At 43.2% G+C, this 26,823-nt stretch overlaps 1 protein-coding gene across 2 annotated transcripts in view; it reads right to left on the bottom strand.

Annotated features, from left to right (window-relative positions):
* Positions 1–23,771, bottom strand: part of TNIP3 (TNFAIP3 interacting protein 3) — a 243,048-nt gene extending 219,277 nt beyond the window's left edge. Inside the window, exon 1 of one of the 2 annotated variants that reach the window (XM_073603402.1) lies at positions 23,540–23,771. The gene's annotated coding sequence lies outside the window, so the exon portion shown is untranslated. The remainder of the gene's footprint in view (positions 1–23,539) is intronic. The other variant, XM_073603394.1, reaches the window with a different exon arrangement.
* Positions 23,772–26,823: the final 3,052 nt, after the last annotated feature.

The raw sequence follows: 26,823 nt of genomic DNA on the forward strand, positions 1-26,823 counted from the left end.
GCTTTTCTGTCTGCTCTATTTGGTTCTGGATGAAGATCTTCAGTTCGATCGTCTCTCCAGCTTTTTTATCATAGATGGACTTTATTGTTCAATAATTTTCTAAACGCTACACCTTCTATTTCATAAAGAATATATGTATATGATAGGGGTGAAGAAATTAATCGATGCATCGCGATTCGGGTGTCCCCGATGTGGCATGGATGCATACGACCAGAAAAATCGATTGCCGCGTGACGTCATCCCGACTTGCCCCACCCCTCCTGGGAGAGCGCTCCGAGCGTAAAATTGTTAAAATTACTGTGTTTTAATAAATCCTGTGTTACAATCAATTAAGTGCCCCGCTGTATGTGCTTTTTAAAAAATATTCAGCTTCATACCTCATTTCTCAGTGTGTGTACAATATATGCCACTCTTGTGACTGCCCGGTCCGCCTCTCTCCTCTCACGTTTCTGTTGACGTCAGCGGAGAATTCTCAGCCCTGCCCGCCTCTCTTCTGATCTGATAGCTACAGTCAGTGGGAAAAAAAGCTGAGAATTCTCAGCTGAAGTCAGGAGAAACGTTAGACGTGAGAGGAGAGAGGAGAGAGGAGAGAGGTGGGCCAGGCAGTCACATGAGTGGTATGTATTGTAGCAGCCGGTGGCAGCCCATCCATAGGGGGTGCCGGGGCGCCGCCCCCCCTCCTGTAGTAAAATAAATAAATAATCTAAAACCGCCCCTTTAAGAACAAAAAATATAAAATAAAAGCTCTTTAACAAAGTGCACAGTGGCGCTGGACGCAGTGCACTATGGGATGCGCCACGTCAATGCAATCACGAGATTGCAGATGTGGCGCTTCATTTGCGGGCCCTTAACCCGCCTTACGGCGCAATACAAAGCGCCGAGTAGCTTCTGCCTGTAAAATCAGTGTGATTCTACGGGCAGGAGCATTATTTTTCAAATCTCAGGGTCACTTCCGGGTTTCGTGAAACAGATGAAAGCCGGAAGTGACGCCAGCAGCTCCGTTCTTCGGCCTTAGCGGAGCTGCAGGAGGAAGGTAAGAGAGCACGCCGCTACTTAGCATTAGGGACGGGTTCCGGTCCGGTTTATGTAGCGGCCGCAAGCAGGGTGAGCTCCAGCACAGCACAGCTGCATCTGTCCCTCTCTTCCCCATCCCTTCCCTCCTGTCTCACACTAACACATGGACTGAAGACACCTCCGAGTGCCTTCCTATACACAGACAGAGACAGAGGGGGAGGAGAATGGACACAGCATCAACAGGACGTGCTGATCTGAGGTTAGGTCTGAATATGACACTTGCAGGGGAAGGGGGGAAAGTTATCAAAGAAACATACTCACAGTGATTTGGGGGGCTGGAATAGGATGCTGTATGTGCTAGGGGCCACTTTGGAAACAGAGAGGATTTGTGCTAGAAGGGGGGTTGAATATAAAATTAGACCCCCCTTCTAGCACAAATCCTCTCTGCTCCCAAAGTGGCCCCTAGCACATACAGCATCCTCTTCCAGACCCCCCAAATCACTGTGAGTATCCTTCTTTGATAACTTGCCCCCCTTCCCCCATTGTTCAAAGAGATGCTGGCTGCTATTAAGGAGAAAATCATGGTGTCTGGGATCAGTGGACACAGTGGACGCGTTTTGATGACACAGTGGCTGCTTTTTGATAACACAGTGGCTGCGTTTTGATGACACAGTGGCTGCATTTTGATGACACAGTGGCTGCAATTTGATGACACAGTGGCTGCGTTTTGATGATACATATATTTATTGGTTTGTGCAAAAGTTATAAGTTTGGGCGGCACAGTGGTGTAGTGGGTAGCACTCTCCCCTAGCAGTAAAAAGGGCCGCTGGTTCGAATCCCAACCATGACACTAACTGCCTGGAGTTTGCATGTTCTCCCTGTGCCTGCGTGGGTTTCCTCTGGGTACTCAGGTTTCCTCCCACACCCCAAAGACATGCTGGTAGGTTATTTGGCTTCTGTCCAAAATTGGCCCTAGTATATGAATCTGAGTTGGGGACCTTGGATTGTGAGCTCCTTGAGGGTAGGGACCGATGTGAGTGTGCGATGTATGTGTGGAGCGCTGTGTAAATTGATGGCACTATATGGGTACCTTAAATAAATAATAATATAATAGATGAGCATCTTAATGAGACACAACGTACAGGGATAGGGACAATTGTAGACACTCACTCAGGATGGACTGGTGAGAGACTGTGAAAAGGTCTCACACATGTGGTATCCCCATACTCAGGAGAAGCAGCAGAATGTATTTTGGGGTGTAATTCCACATATAACCATGCCATGTTTGAACAATATATAATTTAGTGACAACTTTGTGTAAAAAAAATTGTAATATTCTCGAAACTTGTGGCAAAATATAAAACATTCTATGGACTCAACATGCCTCTCAGCAAAAAGCTTGAAGTGTCTTCTTTCCAAAATGGAGTTATTTGGGGCGGTTTTGTGCTTTTGACATTTCATGGCCTCCGAAACTGTGATACGTAGTGAGGAAGTAAAATCATCATTTTACGCCCTTAGAAAGCCTGAAGGTGGTGATTGGTTTTCGGGGTCCTGTACACAGCTAGGATCCCAAAAAGTCTCAAACATGTGGTATTCCTGTACTCAGGAAAAGCAGCAGAATGTATTTTGCATTTTGGGGTGTAATTCCACATATGCCCATGGCATGTTTGAACAATATATCATTTAGTGACAACTTTGTGCAAAAAAAAAAAAGAAAAAAAAAGTTTGTCATTTTCCCGAAACTTGTGGCAAAATATAAAATATTCCATGGACTCAACATGCCTATCAGCAAATAGCTTGGGGTGTCTACTTTCCAAAAAGAGGTCATTTTGGGGGGGTGAACTGTCCTGGCATGTTATGCACAACATTTAGAAGCTTATGTCACACATCACCCACTCTTCTAACCACTTGAAGACAAAGCCTTTTCTGACACTTTTTGTTTTGTTTTTTTTTTTTAGTATTTTCCTTTGCTAGAAAATTACTTTGAACCCCCAAACGTTATATATTTTTTTTAAAGCAAAGGCCCCACAGATTAAAATGGAGGCAAATTGGGTATCTGGAGCTCCAGGAGGAAACGCCCTTAGTTTGTAATAATGTACATTTGATTAGTCAGTCTTTAGGTAAAAACGAAGTTGAACCATGGTAAGGGGGTGATTTAAAAAGAGTCAGCCATCCTCAGAGTGTGCCCAGCAACTCTGCAAAACATATAAAAGAAACAAGGGAACTTGACTGCCTTAGGCCTGTACGCCGCTAACTTCCCCCCCAATGTTTCGTAAACTGGGAGATGATCTCACACGCTGGGATCACTTGGGACTATCATGGCTCGGCAGGGTCAACTCAGTTAAAATGACTCTATTACCACGCATTCTATACTTGTTCAGGTCACTACCCATCCCGATCCCTAGGGATCAACTCAGTCGATTTCAATCCAAGATAATCCGCTTTGTGTGGGGCACTAAGGGGCATAGTGTCGCCAAGAAGACCTTTTTTCAAACCAGGGTTCAGGGAGGAATTGGATTGCCGAACCTTGCTTGGTACAATCAAGCTGCCCAGTTATCTCAAATATCCGTCATCTACTCTAAAATAGCACACCCAGACTGGGTACATATGGAGCGGCAGGCAATTCCCCAATACACGCTTGATTTTCCCCTCTGGTGCCCTGCCAAAGCCCGACCTGCCATCATGGGTCCTACACTGTCCCACTCATTGACCCTATGGGATTCCCTCAAAGAGAACCCGCTTCTAATTTCTCATTGGCACCCACTCTCACACATTTTTCAAAACCCCCTTTTTCCCCCGGGGTATGGACATCAGGGCATTTCAGTGGTGGCTGGACAAGGGGCTCTATAGGATAGGACACTTTGTCAGTGCTGCGGGGCCCCTGACCTACACCCACTGTACTAGCAGGCTTGACATGCCCAGGATTAGGGGTAAGCCGAACACCCCCCTGTTCGGTTCGCACCAGAACATGCGAACAGGCAAAAAATTCGTTTGAACACACGAACACCATTAAAGTCTATGGGACACGAACATGAATAATCAATAGTGCTATTTTTAAAGGCTTATATGCAAGTTATTGTCATAAAAAGTGTTTGGGGACCTGGGTCCTGCCCCAAGGGACATGGACCAATGCAAAAAAAAGTTTCAAAAACGGCTGTTTTTTCGGGAGCAGTGATTTTAATAATGCTTAAAGTGAAACAATAAAAGTGTAATATCCCTTTAAATTTCGTACCTGGGGGGTGTTTATAGTATGCCTGTAAAGGGGCGCATGTTTCCCGTGTTTAGAACAGTCTGATAGCAAAATGACATTTCAAAGGAAAAAAAATCATTTAAAACTACTTGCGGCTATTAATGCATTGCCGGTCCGACAATACACATAGAAGTTCATTGATAAAAACGGCATAGGAATTTCCCACAGGGGAACCCCGAACCAAAATTTAAAAAAAAAAAAAAATGACGTGGGGGTCCCCCTAAATTCCATACCAGGCCCTTCAGGTCTGGTATGGATATTAAGGGGAACCCTGGTCAAAATGTAAAAAAAAAAATGACGTGGGGGTCCCCCTAAATTCCATACCAGGCCCTTCAGGTCTGGTATGGATATTAAGGGGAACCCCGTGCCAAAATTTTTTTAAAAAATGGTGTGGGGTCCCCCCAAAAATCCATACCAGACCCTTATCCGAGCACGCAACCTGGCAGGCCGCAGGAAAAGAGGGGGGGACTAGAGAGCGCCCCTTCTCCTGAACCGTACCAGGCCACATGCCCTCAACATTGGCTGTCATTGGCTGACAGCTGATCACATGGTAAGGGGCCGGGACCGGCCCCTTACTTAGATCGGCGATCACCAGAGTCTCAGTGACTCGGTGATCACAGTGTGCTTAGCGCGCGCCCTGCAGGGTGCGTGCAGGGCACGTGCACAGGGGAGGCCATTATATGACGGCCTCCCGGGAATTCAGGTCCGCACTGTGGCCATCATTCGCAGATGTGAAGTGGTTAAATGCTTCTTTCTTCTTTCTTCTATCTTCTATCTTCCTTCATCTTCTTCTTCTTCTGGTTCTTCTGTTTTTTCTGGTTCTTCCTCCGGTGTTCTCGTCCAGTATCTCCTCCGCGGCGTCTTCTTCCCGGATCTTCTCTTCATCTTCTTCTCTTCATCTTCTTTTCGGGCCGCTCCGCATCCATGCTGGCATGGAGGGAGGCTCCCGCTGTGTGACGCTTCTCCTCTTCTGACGGTTCTTAAATAATGGGGGGGTGGGGCCACCCGGTGATCCTGCCCCCCTCTGACGCACGGTGACTTGACGGGACTTCCCTGTGGCGTCAAAAGCGTCACACAACGGGAGTCTCCCTCCATGCCAGCATGGATGTGGAGCGGCCCGAAAACAAGATGAAGAGAAGAAGATGAAGAGAAGAAGATGAAGAGAAGAGCGGGAGCCTCCCTCCATGCCATGGATGCGGAGTGTCCCGAGGAGAAGAAGGGAAGAAGACGCCGCGGAGGAGATGCTGAATGAGAACACCGGAGGAAGAACCAGAAGAACCAGAAGAAGAAGAAGATGAAGGAAGATAGAAGATAGAAGAAAGAAGAACGTTTAAATAAAGGAATTGTCAAAAACTGTCTCTTGTCATTTTTAAAATTTTTGACAGTTTTTTAGTGAAATGGTAGGGGTAATTTTGTACCCCCTTACCATTTCACACCGGGGGGAGGGCCGGAATCTGGGGGTCCCCTTGTTAAAGGGGGGCTTCCAGATTCCGATAAGCCCCCCGCCCGCAGACCCCCACAACCACCGGCCAGGGTTGTGGGGATGAGGCCCTTGTCCTCATCAACATGGGGACAAGGTGTTTTGGGGGGCTCCCCCAAAGCACCCTCCCAATGTTGAGGGCATGTGGCCTGGTACGGCTCAGGAGGGGGAGGGGCGCTCTCTCGTCCCCCCTCTTTTCCTGCGGCCTGCCAGGTTGCATGCTCGGATAAGGGTCTGGTATGGATTTTTGTTTTTTTTTTAATTTAGGCGTGGGGTTCCCCTTAATATCCATATCAGACCTGCAGGGCCTGGTATGGAATTTAGGGGGACCCCCACGTCATTTTTTTTTTACATTTTGGCCGGGGTTCCCCTTAATATCCATACCAGACCTGAAGGGCCTGGTATGGAATTTAGGGGGACCCCCCACGTCATTTTTTTTTTAAATTTTGGTTCGGGGTTCCCCTGTGGGGAATTCCCATGCCGTTTTTATCAATGAACTTCTATGTGTATTGTCGGACCGGCAATGCATTAATAGCCGCGAGTAGTTTTAAATGACTTTTTTTCCTTTGAAATGTCATTTTGCTGTCAGACTGTTCTAAACACGGGAAACATGCACCCCTTTACAGGCATACTATAGACACCCCCCAGGTACGAAATTTAAAGGGATATTACACTTTTATTGTTTCACTTTAAGCATTATTAAAATCACTGCTCCCGAAAAAACGGACGTTTTTAAAACTTTTTTTTGCATTGATCCATGTCCCCTGGGGCAGGAACCAGGTCCCCAAACACTTTTTATGACAATACCATGCATATAAGCCTTTAAAATGAGCACTTTTGATTTCTCCCATAGACTTATAAAGGGTGTTCCGCGGCATTCGAATTTGCCGCGAACACCCCAAATTGTTCGCTCTTCGGCGAACTTGCGAGCAGCCCATGTTCGATTCGAACATGAGTTTGACTCGAACTCAAAGCTCATCCCTACCCAGGACGGAAAGATTCAGATTCCACCAAATCTCTCACTTTATCCACTCTCTAGGGTCCTCTACACCCACCCCTCTGACGGTTACAGCATATGAATGACAATACTACTGTGGGAATCCGGCTGTGACAGCTTGCAGCTTCACAGCTGGGTGCGCTTGTCTCACTGCGCTGTCCTGCATAGCCGGGCAATCTTCTGGGACCTGTGACGTGTCCCAGAAGATTGCAGGGAGGAAGGGCCGCCTAGGCGGCCCAAGCTGAAGTGGGAGCTCATCGGAAATCGTGATGCATCGTAATGCATTGCGGAATCAAATTGAATCGTTGACCAGATAATCACAATCGAATTGAATCCTGACACCAGTGAAGATGCGCACCTCTAGTATGTATAAATATATTATATATATCTATATAGATATGGATATATAATATGTTAAATTACAATGTTGCTTGTTTTGTATGAATCACTGTGTACTATAGTCACCTATGTATTCGACATGGATTTGGCACCAGTCTGTTATGGTTAAAAGGTGATGTTGTTTAATTCCATAAATCTCTGTCAATCTCCATATATTTGGTTAGGTAGAGATTTCTTATAGCCAGCAAGGTACACGAGACAGGGGGACAGAAAAAGGCCGGCAATCACCATATTATATTAGCATGAAACATGATTGAATCACATTTCATAATAACACTAGACATCATATTCTGATTACACCTTTACCATGATCACAGGTGGCGGGTGAGAATCAGCCCATATTGGAATCAACCAATCATGAGATGGTAAACATTAGGTGGGAAGGCGCCAATTCAACAATTGGACTGCACCCAATAAAAAGAGAAACTCATATCATTAAAGGGAGAGAGGACCACAGGCCCACACGCCAGATACACTCCCAAGACAAAAAAGAAACCTGCTGACAATTGCCCACTCCCCATCTCTCTGATCTTTGCTACTGGAACTAATTGAATGTACTTGTAATTTGTTGGATATCTTCCCCTTTTAAACTGTGGTAAGATAAAGACCATACGGATATTAATTAACCTTTTCCTCTCAAAATTGTAGGGATTGCATTTTACAGTTTATGTTTTAACCTTATCATGTACAGTGTGTAGGCCAGTTTTATAATTAGTCATTTTCCCACAATAATTGTCTAGGCTGTGTGTTGAAGCCATGCCTGGGTGAAATTAGGTATAGACCTGTATTACAACAACTGTGGCTACTGTGGTCCCAGGGAAATTATTTATCGCCCCATTCAATCTAGTAGCTCTGTTAAATTAATATTTCCTTCAAATTGATAATATCTATCTGTTGACTCCGCAAGACATACTTTGTATTCCTTCCAGCCGGAGAAATTCAGGGGATTGTTTCCCCGAGCGACAAGAGATATTGTGTTTTTGAACGTAAGATGCGATTACCACAAATATTTTTTTAATATAGTCATTTGGGCTACCCTTGAGTTATTTGTAAAATATTAAGGAAAAATTGTTTTATTGCCATGTTGATGTTTTTGGTAGGGTGTATGAAATATTAATCACCAGAAATCCCAGTTCTGTATGAAATTGTGTAATTATACTTGTAAATTAATCAAATCAAATTATTTACTTTTTAATTTTATTGGGAGATATTTACATATTTGTAAGAATTCCCCACAGATTAACAAACTCAGGAAATTATTGTGGTATGTTACTGATTGTCTGAACAAAGTTCACAATTTTACTGTAAGGTTGAAGGCACTGAGCAAAACACTGAGATCTTAATTCAATTTCCCAATATGTATTATTAAGATTCCATACCACACTCACAACATAAAATTGGCAAGCACTGCTGAGATATTTTGTAAGAGGGAATCTTACCACATTACAGAACATACTGGTGATTGTATTTGCATATACGTTGTGAAGGATATCTGTTGTACAGTAACATGGCAGGAAGTGATAATGAATCAAATTCATCTAGAAACAGCCGGGATTGTAATACCACCCCAGCTGTAACTACCTCAAACCTAAAAAAGGCTACTGGGCCTCAGGAAAACCTAAGTGGAGTCCTTGACTATAGTGTAACCGAATACATTCGTAAGAGATTAGACCTAGGAGGCAATTTAGAGAAGTTTATCAAAGGGGAGAAAGAACAGGCCCAGAGGTTAGGTGATTTTTTTTTATTGAAGTTGGTCAAGTTTACCAACTGATTATGGCTTTTGTTAGCGCAAATGACACAAAAAAATCGAGACCGGCTCATTATGGAGTCTTGGCCGATCTTGTGGTTTTTGTGTAATGAAGTTGCCAAACAAATGCCAGCCTTAAAGAAAGAATTGCTGGAAACCCTCACCACCTTAAATAACAAAGAAGAGAAGATAGAATCCCCGTCAATCGAGATCCAACAGGCTGAGAGTAGACTCAAACAATCTAGAGAAGGTCAGGAAGAGTTAGTGGGCCAGATCCAAAATGCTCAGGCCTTATATGAAGAATCCCGTCACCTATTTAAAAAACTGCAAGAGAAATATCAAAAATGTAAACAAAAATAGCACATTACAAACAAGAGAGAAAAGGCCCCATTGAAGCAAACTCTGCTGCTGGATAAAGAGAGATAAAGAGAGAGAAGCAGAAATTGAGAGACTCAAATCCGAGCAGAGAGCAATGGAGGAATAATAGGATAGAAAAATTAGCATCCCAGTTAGACTATGAATCCATGAGCCGAAGTCGCTTAGAGGAACTGGAAATGAAAAGATGGAAATATTCATATTTCCAGGGGACACAGGTAAGTCACAATGAGACAGGGTCAGAATACAGGTCATCCCCTAAGCTTCAAAAATACTTCCCAGAGTGTACAGAGGAGGAAGTAGAAAGAGCTTCATATGGGCAGAAAAGGAAGCCTAGGACCACAGTTAAAAGGTATGACGCCCCCAAAATGATAAAATTCTTAAAAGAAACTGTTTCCGTTTTTTCCAAGAAGGGATCTCCAACCATCACTGACCATCTAGGAACATACGAACGTACCTTAAAAATCTTAGTCATTCAGGACGGTCGTACCAAAATTGAGTTACTACCATGGATATTCGAAGAAAAGTACAGTCAATCAAATTCTTTGATTCACTACAAGCCCTGTATGGTCAGTCATGGAGGGAGATTAAACATAGGTGTCAAATTGGAGTTTGGACCCTACAAAACTGTCACCGCTGCCAAAGCCGCAGTCTACAATTTGAAATGTGGCCCTAATCAGTGTCCCACAGAATTTCTGGCCATATTGAGAAGCGCTTACTTTCTGTCTGAAAAGGACCCCAATCCGGACTAGCCAGAATTCAAGACTCTATTTTATGAAGCATTACCTACTTATATAAAATTGGGACTGGCAAGGGATTTTAACCACTTAAGGACTAGCCTCATTTTGGAATTTAGGTGTTTACATTTAAAACAGGTTTTTTGCTAGAAAATTACTTAGAACCCCCAAACATTATATATTGTTTTTTCTCTAACACCCTAGAGAATAAAATGGCAGTCATTGCAATACTTTTTTTCAAACTGTATTTGCGCAGCAGACTTACAAGCGCGCTTTTTTTGGAAAAAATTCACTTTTTTTAATAAAAAAATAAGACAATAGCAAAGTTAGCCCAATTTTTTTTATATTGTGAAAAATAATGTTACGCCGAGTAAATTGATACCCAACATTTCACGCTTCAAAATTGAACCTGCTTGTGGAATGGCGTCAAACTTTTATCCTCAAAAATCTCCATAGGCAACGTTTAAAAAATTCTACAGATGGCATGTTTTGCGTTACAGAGGAGGTCTAGGGCTAGAATTATTATGATCGCGGCGATATCTCACATGTGTGGTTTAACCACCATTTACATATGCGGGCACTACTCACGTATGCGTTCGCTTCTGCACGCGAGCTCGTCGGAACGGGGGGTTTTAAAAACAAAAAATTGTATTTTTCTTATTTATTTTACATGATTTTATTTATTTTTACACTGTTTTAAAAAAAAAATTGTGTCACTTTTATTCCTATTACAAGGAATGTAAACATCCCTTGTAATAGAAAAAAGCATGACAGGTCCTCTTGAATATGAGATCTGGGGTCCTCAGATCTCATAAAGACCTCAGATCTCATATTTACACTAAAATGCAATAAAAAAAATGTAATTTAAAAAAATGACATTGAAAAAAATGTGCCTTTAAGACGTATGGGCGGAAGTGACGTTTTGACGTCGCTTCCACCCTGCAGTGTCATGGAGACGAGTGGGCGCCATCTTCCCCTCACTTATCTCCATGTACAGCAAGGAGACAGACGCGATTGCCTCCGCCGCTACCGATGGCTCCGGTAAGCAGCGGAGGGCACCGGATCGCGGCGGGGGGTTCCCCTCTCCCGCCACCGCTAAAAGTGATCTTGCAGCGAATCCCCCGCAGAGACCACTTTAACTGAAAGCTGACCGCCGCACGAAAACAGGGATACCGGGGTTATGTCAGCTAGCTGCTGCCATAACAACGATATCCGTCACCAAACTTAGGATTACATTGGCGTGCGGCGTGCGGCAAGTGGTTAAAAAGGGACGTTCCCTGGATTGGTTAATTAGCGAAAGTAGGGAAGGTGGGGCGAAAAGAGAAGCCAAACCCAACCCTAAAACCATAGCAGCCACTACTGTGACCCCTCAACCTCTTGGTCTGCAAACAGAGAGAAAATCATGTGCTGAGGCAGTCCATATTGGGAAACCCACGGGACCTTCTGGAGTTTTGCCCCAGCCACAGCAGATGATGGAAGATATACAGAGGTTGCAAGGTTACGTTAGTGAGGGTGAAAGGGGTCCTGGGCACAGGAACGGCCAGAGGAGATAGCCGCAGGGGTCCCAGAACAACCAACATTCAAATTTGAATCAAGGTCACAATTTTAATAGGTACCCCTACTTTAACAGGAACCCTAACTTTGACAGAAACACTCATTTTAACAGAGACCCCAACTTCCAAGGGTACCTACGCTTTAACAGAGACCCCAACTTCCAAGGGCACCCCCACTTTAACAAAAACCCTGACTTCCATGGGCACCCCGGTTATTACAGAAACCCCAGCTTTAACCGAGACCCCAAATTCATAAGAGAACCTAATTTTGAAGAAAATCCTGATAATCGCAGGTCACCTCCCAATCAGGAACACATCTGTAACCCCAGGGTTGGTGTAGCTCCCCTAATTCTCCAAAATCAAAGGGAACCACAGTAACCCCTGAGACAAAGGCCACAGCTTCAAGACCAGAGTAGCCCCGCAGGCCATCCCGCAGGAATCATAAGCGCAAAGAAGCTGTGACATGCGGTGAGATAAATACCAACTGTAAATTATTGGAAAGCCCACAGATTCTCAACCACGCTAATTTCAGGTGTGAGTTAACTAAATCTGATGGAAGATATTTCACTACAGTAAAGGTACATGAGGCCAGTGATCACCCCATTTCAGGTTTAATTGACACGGGATCCCAAGCCACCATCCTGTCACAGGAACAATTTAATGGAGTAATAAATTCAATGCCCAACAAACCAAAACTTAGGAGCTTTGATTGCTCACTAATCGGGGTGGGGGGAGAGCCATTGCAAGTCATGGGTACTGCCTGGCTTAAGCTCAAATTAGGTAATAAGGAAATTAGGCACCCTATTATTATTGCAAATCTCCCACACCATCACATGATAATTGGAATGGATCTGTTGAGAACTAAATGTGTGGGATTGTGGGCTTATCTGAGGTCTAAATTTGTGAGATTTTGGGCTGATCTGAGGTTTAAGGGCTTGGTGTGCGAGCAGTTGTTTTGGGCTGCAGCAACTTTTGGCGACTTTATTTGAAGTGCACAAAGTAATACTTCATCATGTTACTGCACAGCAGCGTGGTTTGTTGCACTTCGTTGTGGTGAAGTGTGGGTTACATCCAATGAGGTGTGATTATATTAGATTTTTTTGTATCTAGCACCACTAGGGCAAATAGAAACCAATTGTTTTAAATGTGCCCTCGTGGTGACTGGTGCATTCACTGAAGAAAAAAGCCAGTTACCGCATTAGTGTTAACTAGTGCCCTAAGCCCAGGTTTACACTGCCGCAGCTTCAAAGTTGTGCGACTTCGAAGCCCAATCTAAGCACGACTTCAGCACAACTTGCATACGATTTCTTTAACAGAAGTCAATGAAAGTCATACCGAAGTCTACACAGACTCTAATTTATTATATGTTTTTAGCGGCCAAAATATCCACCGCTACTGCCTGGAAAAGTCCAGTGATCGACTTAGCTTTAATGAAGGTGAAAACTAACCTGGATCATGCTCCATGAAAAACTCGTCAGCGTCCTACTGGACAAACAACCCCTGTTTGAAAAGGTGGCTTTCTTACCTAGAGGTGCCAAACACTTGGGATTGACATTGGATCTGTCCTGGACAGGTGTAGTCTCGCTTCTTTGCTCTCTTTTCTGACTCGCTTCCATTTCTTTCTCTAACTCGCTTCTTTCTATTTCCTTACTCAGGTGCAAGATAGGCCCTCTAGTCGGACCCTTTGTCTCGACTTTGGGGTTTCCGTCTAGGTTTTGAATATAACGATATCCCTCAAAGGATATGATGCTGCTACACTTGATTTTTCTAAGTATATATGGGGTAGAATAAATAAGTCTAGTGTTAGATGACACAAAAGTCACTATATTTGTTATAATTCCATTATTATGGACCCCTCTGTCGATGTACAAAGTTGGCCTGATGTAAGGCCCATGGGTTGTTTGGCCTATTTGAGGACTTTAACCGAATATGTTTCTCAATAGCTTTTTTTTTATAGTTGACCACTCTGTCACAGTTCCATTACCCATTGGTGGATACCCATTGGTGGATCTCCATGGATTATTGTCTTAATTCCTTACCCTTACAAACATGACATCATTGTTGACTTCTTGTTAACTGTTCATATTGTCAGGGCCATTTTGCACTCTTTTGTATTACATTATAATGTTTTACTGTAATTCTGAAAATTGAATAAAAAGATTGAAACAGAAAGTCATACCAAAGTCGGACTAAAAGTAGTGCAGGAACCTTTTTCGAAGTCAGAACTACTCAAGTCGCATCGATTAGAATGGTTCCATTGCACTTAATGGGGTGCGACTTCTGATGCGGCATGTGCTCCAAAGTCAGAGTGCTTGCTGCATTAGTCTAAACCGGGCCTAAAGATGCATGCATCGGGCGGATCCATGTTTTGTATGTGAAAGGTATAATAATAACAACAATAATATTAATAATTATAACAACTAATGAGTTTAACTTGCCATTAGCAGTACAAATATAAGTGCAAAAACTGAAAACTAACTAAATGACGATGTCATGCTATTTTTTTTACTGGCGTTCTGATTGTCTAATACTAAAAACTACACTTAATGTGGATAAGGTTGCTAATCCCTGCTTTACATAATAATGAATGATCACTTGTAAAGGGAACATTTCGATTCAGCAAAATAATATAAAGAGAGATGTTCTAAAATGACAAAGTTCATGGATGTCATCATTATTAACACATGACAGAATTTGCAAGAAATGTAAATTATATTACATCTGAACCATAGAATGAAAAGTATATTGAAGTGATGCACAAAAAGGTCAGAAAGTTTGAAAAAAGAAACGTTTGCTGTAGAAAGATGAAGTGTTTTCTGACTCAAAGCCATGGATAATAACCATTCTAAGAAAGCGTTTTGCTCTTGATGAGAATGTAAAAAAGCAATATCATCAATATCACATAATGTGGCAACTCATTTAGCTAGAAACATTTAATGCAAACTAACAGCTTCAAAAAGATAATAAGATCCAGTAAATTCACGAAGAATGGTCGTGTTTGATCAGGAAAAAGTGTCTATAGCGAAGTCTTCCTATAATATTAGTTTATTTGCTTTTGTAGGTAGTATGGCTTTGCCAGCTGATATTACTTTTAGTCTGAAAACAAACGGTTTAGGGCATAGAGGTGCTAAATGGGCATGTTGTTTCTGACTTGAGTAGAAAAGACAGTCCAGTTCATTTTTGGCTAATATGTTCTACTAGATAACCTTTTATCTAAATAGCTTTAACCAGGGCCTATTTTTCTCAGGGAAAAGGTGCCGGAACTCACCCCCCTTCCACTAGGTCACACCTGTCTCTACCCCCTACCCACCCCCTAGAACCACCCCTAGGACCACCCCTTGTCTCCACCCCTACACACCTCCTAGCACCACCCCCTTATGAGAACATAGAAACAAGTATAACTTGGGGGGATATGCAAGATAATTTGTATGGAATATGTTATTAGAAAGCAATTTAATAAAATGTACAAAACATTAGGCGGTGTGTGAAGGATGAGGACATGAGGACGTGACGGGCCTCACAGAGGGAGGGGCCTGACCTGTGCTGACGACGGAGCGCATGGAGAGATCCGGGGAAAGCTGTGGCGGAGTGAGAGGCGGCAGCGAGCCTTTGAAGAGGACCCAGCGCCCCCTGGAGGTCTTCGGAAGATTCCTCAGCCAGCTTGGGAGACTGGTGAACAGCTGAGCTGCGGGAGAATGTTGGAGAGCTGAGGTCTTTTGATCTCCTCCCTGCCCGCTCCCCCCCGCGCCATTTGATCAGAGCGCAGCTCCAGCTCAGCGTCATCTATTGCTGGAGAAGTCCCAACAGGAGACTATGAGAGATAGCCGAAAACAGGTGCAGGCATTCGGAGGTCTCCCGGAAGCATTAAGCCCTGAGGGGGTCGCAGTGGATGTTTAAACACTTATCCGGAGCGAAGCAGCTGGGAGACAAGCAGGACGGGCAGTTGAAGAAGTAAGGTACCTTCTTTTTGATTTTACCTTGGACTGTGAAATGTGCTCAACAACATATATCTGTATAAATCAAACTTTTTCTTCCACTTTTTTGTGCATATGCACATTTTCACCTGTATCCGCCAGCATAATTCATTACAACCTGAGACATATGTGTTGAGCCCTGCCTGTGCCTGCAATTTACCAGCTTACTTAAGCTTGTAACCTGTTGACTTTTGAACCTAATTTCAGAAAACATTGGCTGTACTGGGGTATATGCCTGTATTTCTTTTTTTCATCAAAGAGTTTTTATTGAAGGTAAACAGAAAGTTTAACAATCAAAGCCATCGCACAATGGTGTATTGATACAAATGTACAAAACATTTTATGATCATTGGGTATCACATCTATCTACTAGACCAACTTAATCTAGGTAGACTGAAAGTTAACCTGGGCAACCGTCTAAACCATGAGCATATAGAAACATGGTCACAATTAAGGCTATCCAGTGTCTCCTCTAGTTGGGTAAGTGAAGCAAATTAGAATGTTATTACTGACAACATATCTATCAGATGACTATGAGAAGTGATAGAAAAGAGAAAAAGAAAAAGATATAAAGATGAAGAGAGGTGGGTTTGTTTAATGAGGAGTAATGACTCTCTCTCTCCTTGATCCGTTCAGAGCACTAGTGCTTGACTCAGGTTATGTGCGTAGTTCCTACGATCAGGGCAGTGTTAGTTACTCATTAGAAGATCGTATTTTGTTGAAACCTTAAAATGAAACCAAGGGGTCCATGTCTTATGGTATCTTTCTATGTCATCTGCGGTTTGGGCCAGTAAATCTTCCATGAGACAGATCTCGGAGACTTTCTGAAGCCACTCCTTTACAGAAGGAGCCTGCGTGCTCTTCCAACCTAACGGTATCAGTGCCTTAGCGGCGTTCAATAGGTGTTTTGTTAGAGATTTTTTATATCTTTTGTACGGGAAGTTGGAAATGTGGAGTAGGCAGCAGGCTGCATCAAGAGAGAGACTGGTCTCCGTGATCTGTCGTATGATATCCCTCACCTCTGACCAGTAGGCTTTGAGGATTGGGCATTGCCACCAAATGTGTAAGAGAGTGCCCAACTCACTCCTGCATCTCCAGAATCTATCCGTAGTCTCTGGGAACCATGTTTGAAGTTTCTGGGGGGTAGCGTACCATTGAGTCAGCAGCTTGTACGCTGTCTCCTGTATTTTCGAGCTGATGGAACATTTATGTGCTAATGTACATGCCGTCTGCCACTGGTTATCAGTGAAATCTTTCTGCAATGCCCTGGACCACTCCCCTCTGAATCTGTCTCTAGCTATAGTTGTAGGAAATTGAAGCCAGGAATATGTAGCCAAGGTCGTCCTTATAAAGTCATCCCCCTTATGGCATGCTGTCTCTAGTGGAGTCAAAGGTCTTTGAAAGTGGGGCTGTTTAGTCTTATCTGTGATGAAGCTACGTATTTGAAAGTATGACCATTTAGGTAAATGGGGAAGGTTAAGATCATCTTTCATCGTTAAGTAGTTTTTAACTCTGTCATTGCTGAAACAGTCACCTGCGGTCAGTAATTTCTGTGGGTTTTGAGGCTGAAAAATTCTGCCCGTCATACCCGGGGTGAAATCTGGGTTATTTTGAATAGGAGTTAGTGGACTGAGTTGTGTCGTTAAATCAGATTTCTTGATCACCGTTTGGAAGGCCTCCATGGTGGTCCCTGTTAGTGGGTGTTTTTTTATGGAATGGTGTTGTTTTCCCCGAGGGATCCATGGGGAAAACCTGAGTGTGCCTATGGTCAGTGACTCTTCTATTTTGACCCAGTCTTTTGACTTCCCGTGACAGTGCCAATCAATCACTCTAGTGAGATGCGATGCTAGGTAGTAATTTTGGAAGTGTGGCAAACCCATCCCCCCCCCTCTCCTTAGGTCTGGTGAGGAGATCAAATTTGATTCTGGGATGTTTGTGCCCCCAAAGGAAGAGAGCGTAAGAATAGCTTGTAGTTGTTTAAAGAAATTCAATGGAATCTTGACAGGTAGTGCTCTTAGGAGGTATAATAGTCTGGGTAGAATGGTCATTTTGAGAATGACTGCTCTACCGAACCAAGAGAAGTATTTAGAGTTCCAGTACTGTAAGTCTGAGGCGATGTTGCGCAGCATAGGGGGAAATTCTTTTCATAGGTTGTTGTCAATGTCGAGGGAAGTGCGACCCCCAAATATTTAAGAGTGCCCGTCACCCAGCGAAATGAACAATTCCCCTGCGTTTTTCTTAGTGCGTCTTCTGTCAATGTAACATTCATTGCCTCAGACTTAGAGTAATTTATTTTGAGGTTAGAAATATATCCATAATGCGCGAACTCTTTCAATAGGTTAGGAATTGTAATATGTGGTTTGGTCAGAAAAAACAGGAGATCGTCCGCATAGGCTGCGGTCTTGTATATTTTGTTTGCTACTTCAAAGCCTGAAATGGATTGGTTTTTGTTGACCTTCCTGATAAATGGCTCCAATGAGAGTATAAACAGCAACGGTGAAAGGGGGCAACCCTGCCTAGTACCGTTTGAAATCTGGACCTTGTCTGACAGTATGCCATTCACTTTTATCCTGGCGGACGGATTTTGGTACAGGGCCGTGATCCAGGTCATCATATGCGTTCCCAGACCCACATGACGGCAAACTGCCAGCATGTAGTCCCAGGAAATCTGATCGAAAGCCTTCTCCGCATCCGTAGATAGGAGAAGGCCCTCGATACCCCGAGATCGTGCTGCATGTGTCAGAAGTAGGGCCTTAATGATGTTGTCTCTTGCCTCTCTTCCTGGCATGAAACCAACTTGGTCCAGGCCAATTAAGGATGCAAGGAGTGGCTGTAACCTGTTAGCTAGTATTTTGGACAGTAATTTGAGGTCTAGATTCAACAACGAAATGGGTCTGTAGCTTGGGCACTCTGTGGGATCTTTTCCTGTTTTGTGAATCACTGTTATGTGGGCCGATAGAAAGTCTCGGGGCACCTGCCTAGGAGAAGAAAGTGAGTTCAGGGCCCTGGCCAGTGGTGCCGACAATATGTCGCTGAATGTTTTGTAGTAGATGGATGTATAACCATCCGGACCTGGGCTCTTCCCCGGCTTAAGTCCCTTGATTGCCCCCTGAATTTCGGCTATCGTTATCAGGTCCTCAAGAGGGTTTGTCACTTCTGTTTCTAGACGAGGCAAATCGCTGTCTATCAAATAGTCTTGAATGGCCTGCTCTCTATCTGTCGGTATCGAGGGAGGTCTGTGTTGTTGTGCTAAGTTGTAGAGTTTGGAGTAATAACTGTGGAACTATTTCGCAATGGCTTCCGAAGTCACTTCTAATGGCCCTCCTGGCGGTCTAATACCCAATATGGCATTATTTGCGCATGTTTCTCTTAAGGCCCTTGCCAAAAACCGTCCGGTCTTGTCACCCGATTCATAATAGACTTTTTTTTTCAAGAATAATGAACTCCTCGCTTTAGTTTGGAAAATGTGTTGTAATGTTTTCCTAGTGTCCAGAAGTTCTCTGGCCATCTGAAGGCCAGGGAATGTTTGTGTGAGGCTTCTAGCATGTGTATTTTATCAGTCAAGTCTCGAATTTCTTTTTCTTGCCTTTTTTTGCGTTGGGCGCCCATCTTAATGAGTACCCCCCTAATTGTGCATTTGTGTGCCTCCCATATCGTCAGCGGGTCCATATCCTGCGTGTTGTTATGTATAAAATAATCAGATATTGCTTCCCGAATGCGCAGGAGTAAGTCAGGGTCTGTTAACAGTGAGGTGTTCAGTCTCCAAGTGTTGGACTTGGGTGGTAAAGCTTGTAGGTCTAATTCCAAGGAAATGGGTGCATGGTCTGATAGCAACTGGACTCCGATATGAGCCCCTGTTACTGTCTGTAGGTCTCTTTGGGAGATGTATATTTGATCGATGCATGAGTATCGGTCGTGAGGTATAGAATGAAACGTGAAGTCCCGTGTATCTGGATGGCGGAATCTCCATGCATCTACTAACTGAAGTGAGTTTAAGCTCTGTTTGATATTTTTAAGAGCTCTGTACGTCATGCAAGACTTTCCAGTAGAGGAGTCTGCAATGGGGTTTAGCAGAACATTAAAGTCTCCTCCCATGATCAGTAGCCCTGAAGTAAAGCCCTTAAGCTCTTGAGTAACCTTCTGACAGAAGGCAACTTGGGAAGAATTTGGGAAGTACACATTAGCCAGTGTCACAGTTCTTTGTCCGTAGGTTCCTTTAAGAAAGATATAGCGACCCTCAGGGTCTGTCAGTCTATCAGTTAGGGTGAAGGGAGTGTCTTTACTGATTAGAATTGTCACCCCTTTAGTTTTCGCTAAGTCATTGGTTGCGTGATATGCTGTAGTAAAGTACTTATTGGTAAGTTTAGGGACTTGGTTGGTTCTGAAGTGTGTTTCCTGAAGGAAGACAAATTGGGGCCTACCTTTCTTCAGTCCCCTGAGGAGTGAGACACGTTTTTCAGGAATGTTCAGCCCTCTAATATTTTGAGAGATCACCACCGGCCTCTTCCCAAGTGATGAAAACGCCATCTCTGGTGTTCAAACCAGGGATGGGGTGCTTCAATTTAGCTCTGTAAAGACAAATCTATGTTACTCGGTGTGCAAAACTGCTGTTATCAGACCAAGGAGAGAGAGCGTAGGAAAGATCTAGAGAGGAAGGAGATTAAAGTATCAGTAGGAACAAAAAGAGTCGGATTCAAAAATAGAGAACGAATCCTAAATTATTCGGAGAGAATATTTCAGTAAATACACTCTAGACAATAACCTGTGTTATCCAAAGCAGGTAGTTAGTGCACCTGGGTCGTGAAACCCCCGGCCCAGGCGCACTTTGTGGGCTCCCGGGTGGGAGCCCACCAAGATGGATTAATCACAACCAGTGGTCTCGTGTAGAAGATCAAGTTTCCACCACAAGGCCACTGCACAAAACCAACTCAAAAGAATATCAAGAGTGTGGTATAAGTAACAAAAAACAAACAATAAGGAACCAAAAAGAACAACACAGCCTGAAAATCTAGACCTAAAAAGGAAAAGAAAAATATTAAGATTAGCGTCTTTAAGGATCAACCCTGCAGAAGAAATAAAACACAAAAATGAGGGAAAATTCCCTTTGTTTCTTTTTCACCCTTTATATGACTGCAAAGAGTGAGATGTCCCTAGAAATACCTGAAGATCTTCCCTGTATTCTGTATGAAATAGTTCTTGCTCTAGCTGCGTATTTCTGCCTGTCAAGGATCCTCTTATGAGCATTGTGGTGTCCCAAAACTTGGCTCAGAAATAGGCAGGGAATTGCTGTGCGTATAGAATAAGTACACCTCCTAGGAGCGTCGTCTATTGTCAGGTAACTTGGTAGTCAGAAGGCGAAAGTCGCTCTTATCATAGTATTGCATAATCCATTTGCAAGGTTTGCATGCACTAGGACCATTTAGCTTGTGGTAAATAAGCGGAAGGCCTTCGATGTCATCAGGTTATTTGTAGAATCCTTGGAAGGGTGAAAAGTTGCAGATAATAGGGACCCTGGTCCACAATAGAAGCTGGGATGGGTGATATGACCAGGCCCTATAATTATTGATCACATGTATTACTCCACTGCTTGAGACCCATGTGGGTTTTGTCACCTATTCGGTGTTCATGAATATTGACCTCCGCCTCGGCCATGTTTCAACCGCTTGGGGAACTGTTTCTCCGGTGTGGAGGAAGGCCAAGCATGAGGACTTCTTGTGAGTGGTGGTAAGGCAAATTCCTGATACCATTCAGGTAGGTCTATATTATCCAAGCCCATACCTGCGCAGAAATCAGGTAGTTCAGATGGCCAGCGTAGTACGTGTTGTTTCCCGGCTAGCGTCACTACCAGAGCAAAAGGGAAGCGCCAAGTGTAGCGCAAGTCATGTTCCCTGAGTTTGTCCAGGAGGGGGCGCAGAGCTCTACGGTTTTTCAGGGTAATTTGGGAAAGGTCTTAGAACAGCATAATATGTTCACCACTGAAGACAATGTGGTCATTTCTGCGAGCCTTTCTCATAATGTCTTCCTTGAGTGGATAACTTTGAAGACAGCAGATAATATCTCTGGGAGGAGCCGTATCAGGTCCTCTAGCTCTAAGGGCTCTGTGGTCTCTCACAAACTCTATGTCCATATCCTCCTGTCTCTCTAGCAAGGAATTAAAAACACGTTGTAATGCTGGTACAATCTGGTCAGCTTCCACCGTCTCAGGGATCCCCCTCACCCTGATATTATTCCTCCTCCCGCGGTTATCAAGATCCTCTAAATGCCTGTTCATCTCTATAAACTGTGCGGCGTGTGAGTCAGTCACTTTCTCTAGTCTATTCAGGGCTCTGTCCCTGTGCCTGCCCGCTGCCTTCACAGTCTCCATTTTGTCAGTCAATGCTAGCAGATTTGATTTTAAGTCTGTGATTGCGGCCGAAAATGTAGACTTTATGTCAGCGGCAATAAACTGCAAATGCAAAAGCTGAAATAACTGCAATATCTGTACCAGCTGAAACAGTCAGTTATCCCAGTACTCACTATTATAAAACTGTTTTGTTTAAACACTCTTGAGGCCTTCAATCAAAATTAAAAATTCCAAAACACATCTTATGCTGTTAAATAATACACTTGAATATACCTGGAGTCATTGGGACATACTTTTGTAAACTTATATTTGTTCCTCCTGACTGTTACTGTATTGGATGGTTGTATAGACTTGTACCTCACATAAATCTGCATATTGACTTTCCACTAAAGCAGATATCCCTGAAAGGCGGTCAGTCAGTACACATTTAAACCTTCCTTCAACATACGGTCTGAGCTATATTTGTTTATTTGAATTTTGCTTATTGGTTTGACTGAAAGGTCCCCAGCTTTGTGGATATTCCCTTTTTTTTTTTTTTTTTTTGGAGTTTATTGGTATGCGTACACATACATACTGAATTAAATCAGGACTTGATATAGCGTACATTTGCAAAACAAAAGCATAAAACTGGGGAAACGTAAAACCACAACCAATAAAAGCAGTTTGAAAGGCAGGACCTCAAAGGGATGCGATCTTAAAACCCCCAAAGGTACAGCAAATGCTAGTGCGATCACACAATACCTGATGAAGGAGACAAGTCCTGAGCAGAGACGTATCTAGTGAAAATGGCGCCTATGGCAAGCACTGAAACTGCACCCCTGTCAAAACATTTGAAACTCATCTTTCAGATAACCTAAAGGGGGTGTCGTTAGAGTCTCAAATGAAAGAAGGAGAAGGGAAAGAAAGAAGGATAGAAGGATAGCAGGCCCAGATCCTAGACCACAATAGCAATACAGTATGTGTATTCCAGAAAGTTTAATAATCAGCAGATAAAGATACTCCAAACACCATCCCCCTAGACAGATGCCATCAGATACAAGAGATGGTTAGAGAATGTGCAGACATGGTGCAGGAGACAGTCAGATACTGCAGACATTAAACAGGAGATCAGAGACTGCAGTTTCTGTCTTACTAACAGTCCATTTGCCAAGCATAGTTAGTAAGACCATAAATGGTTAATAAGTCTGTGAAGATCCAAGCCTGACCAGCCTAAATTCTGAAAGTCAATATAAAAACAAACAAATCATGCAGAGCACATTGGACTTTGGCACCAAGAGCTCTTTAGAAACAGCTGCAAATCATGATGAACACGGTCACACTTTTGGGTCTTCCAGAAGTCTAATCATTATCAGTGTGCTCACCTATCCTGTGTGCAGTGTAAAGAGAAGAGCAAAGGGAATCATTTCCTAACCAGTGTGAGCACTGGCTGATCTGCATATAGGACAAGAGAGCTGCTGCTTAGACATCTGCAGCTGGCATTTTGTGTGTGTGACACAGTGTGTGCGAGAGAGAGAGACTCAGGGCTCCTCCATCCTCTTTAGGTGTCACATAAACAATGGAAGCCCCTCCTTTTATCAGCTCTATAATGAGCTCCCACCTTCTCCAGCCATCACATTATCTAGCAGAGCTCCATCCCTTCCTCCCTCCTACAGTCAGCCTGTATTGCTCACCCTTTCTTCTGCTTGATGGTGTCATTTGTCCTTCAGTGCAGCCCAGGATACAGCGTCCCCCCTCCTCCTGGGCACAGTGCTGATGCTCCCAGAGAGCGTTCTCTGAGTAATAGACACATCAGGGCTGAGGGAACCAGCAGCATGCAGCAGGTGGCAGCCATCTTTCTTGTCATGTGATGGCAGTCAGCTGACACCTGTGAGGGCGGAGCCTTCTGTATCCCGGGCACTGCTATCTTTTTAGCTTGTAGCTGGCTGTTAGCATACTGTGTGGGCGGCGCCAGGTGATGACAAGCCGGAGCAGTTCATGTTTTTTAGAGGGGGGGGGATCAGACAACTCGACCCAGTCCATCCTTGCCTGGGACAAAAACAATTTTTAGGGAAACTACCCAGGATGGCCACATCCCAGAAATGTCCTAGCAAAATTTTGACTGTTGGCAGGTATGCCCTGGAAAGTGCCTTGCTGCCCAGCCACTCACCAGTGCCCCCTTCAGGTGGCGCCCATAGCACTTGCCATATCTGCCATACCCTAAATACGCCACTGGTCCTGAGAGCTTAGGTTCTGGCCGGAAACAGCAGCAGTTAAAACAAGATAAGAAAGGAGAACCAGGAAAAAAGAAAAAAGAGACCTCTAGCCTCTTTAGAGTTAATATAAGCATAGAGCGCAAGCCAGAGATTAGCACAATGAATGTTCAGAATGAAGGAGCCCAAATTCCTACAAAACTAGAAATGTCCGAGATGCTATTAAGACTAGAAAATTCAATTAAAGGTGAAATCTCCGCATTACGATCAGATCTGGGAATGCTGCTGACCAGAGTGGAGGAGATGGAAGAGCAAACAGACAAACAAGCTCAGGAATTTAATAAGCTTAAAGAATAAGTAAAAACAACAAAAATAAATAAAAAAAAAATTCTTAATAAACTGGAAGATCAGGAAAATCAAAGTAGAAGACAAAACCTGAGAATCCGAGCTATTCCTGAGGAGAATGGCGCAGACCTTAGGAAAATTATGAATCTTATATTTAACCCTTTGTTGGATAAAAGTGTCAAAGATAGCCTAAAGTTCGATAGAATTTTACCGTGAATGAGAAAAAGAATAAATAATAAAAATAATAAAAAATAATAAAGTCAATCTGTGTGTAATACAGGTAAAAGGTGACGATATAAATGACAGCACTAATAGTGCTGTAGTTGAAACTTCCGTGGATATATAATTCTAGTCTATATGTTTAGAGTTGTGAGACTCAACCGCAAGAAGTTCCGGTGTAGAAAAACGTGTTTGTCCATAGGTACAAATTTGTGACTGTGATAAAACCACCACCGTGAGAAGAGGAGGCTTACCGGAATGTTTGAACACGCCAGAACGTATGCGTGTCAAACAGGCTTGTAATGTGGTGGATAGATTCAGAGGATGTCAATTTCTCTGGACTGGAGATTCCTTGTTCGCACTCCAATGAGGACATGTGCTGAGTGGCCTCTTACATGGAACGGTACTCAGAAGTTCGTGAATGTAGAGTGGCAAAGGAGAAAGCAAGAAGGGACCAAATAGTGTAATTCCGTATATAAAAAATACAATTTGAATAAAATTTAGGAACACTCACATGATTGTAGATGGAAAAAACGCATGTACAAAATCAATAAGCAGCAGTGGAGACCTTGGGAGATCCCAGCTTGGCTGGAGGGAGAAAGTCTTTTCTAGGATGAGGGACAATTGGAGGAAGGAAAGGAAAAAGTGGAAAGATTTTTTTTTTTCTCCAGGTCCTATAGTACTCCTTATGAAACAGGATGGGGCTTGTGTTGTGGGAGGGGGATGGGGAAAAGGGGGTCAGAGTACGGATATCTTGTGATCTCCGGTGCGTTTCTTGCCCGTTTAGAGGATTATGCACCCTAAAGATAAGGATTACACTTTTTTTCCCCTGTACACGGGACGTACACTAGAATTGATCATAAATTAGTAGATCATAAAGCATTGGAACAATCAAACATAGAGATATTCACGCTATCTGACCACTCCCCAGTTACTATGAAAATGAGGGTAACAGGGATACAAAGACCATCTTACATCTGGCGATTGAACGAATCATTAATAAAAAATAAGAAAGATGTAGAAACAATTCAAAAGGAGTTGGAGAGCTACTTTCAGTTCAATGATACGAAAGATATCTCTCATGCTACCCTCTGGGAGGCCCATAAGGCCTATATTTGGGGCATTCTCATATCCATTGGGGCAGGAAAAAAAAAAAAAAGAACAAAAAAATATGAAATCAGCAATAGAGGAAATATATAGATTAGAACAAGTTCATAAAAAATACAAGGGCAAACATCAGGATACGCTCCATCAATTGGTTGCAAAGAGAGACGAATTGAAGGACCTGATGGTACAGGATACGAAAAGGACATTTAACAGAATATTAAAAGATAAATATCAATGGGGTAACAAAACAAGCAAGCATCTGGCCAGGTTATTAAAAAAGAAAAAATCAATACATTTAATAGAAAGGATCCATAATAGACAGGGGGAAATGGTACACAAGACAAAGGAGATAGCAGATGTGTTTAAATGCTATTATGGTGCTTTGTACTCAGAAAATCACACGGGACAACAAGACAAAGATAAAGTAAGGAAAATAGAAGAGTTTTAAGCGTCCCCGCGAGCTCACGCAGCAAAGAAAATGCATACGGAAGTCGCGCCCGCATATGTAAACGGTGTTCAAATCACACATGTGATGTATCACCACGATCGTCAGAGCGAGAGCAATAATTCTAGCACCAGACCTCCCCTGTAACTCTAACCTGGTAACCGTAAACACCAAATTTCAAAAATAGGCTTAGTCATGAAAGGGTTAATGCAGTGGGGATAGACATGTGGGCGTTGGGACTGCAAGATGGCATATAGCGAGCTTTAAGGGTGTGGAGGGGCACCCAAGGTTAAGGTTTTACCCTTGGGCGCTGTGGCGGGTGTTGGTCTTTGCAGATGAAGGAAGATACCTTGGAAGGAATGAGTTCAGATGTTGATGTTATGTTGATTTTATTTTGAAAATATATTTGTTTCATAAATAACGCTGCTACGGCCTGTGTTTAACTCCAATTTCAGTGTGGTATCGTTAATAAAGTATATGGGTAAAAAGTTGGAGCAAACAAGGGTTTTAGCAGTAGTACATCTGTTATACAATAGTCAAGAAAAATGAGAGTAGAGAAATAAGTGGAGGGCTGACATGACTGTGGAAACAGGGTACAAGATGTTAGAAGAGTGTGGATTGGGAGAGAAGTTAGTGGGAGGGGGAGTAC

This window comes from Aquarana catesbeiana, linkage group LG01 (genome assembly GCF_042186555.1).
Source record: "Aquarana catesbeiana isolate 2022-GZ linkage group LG01, ASM4218655v1, whole genome shotgun sequence".
NCBI lineage: Eukaryota > Metazoa > Chordata > Amphibia > Anura > Ranidae > Aquarana > Aquarana catesbeiana.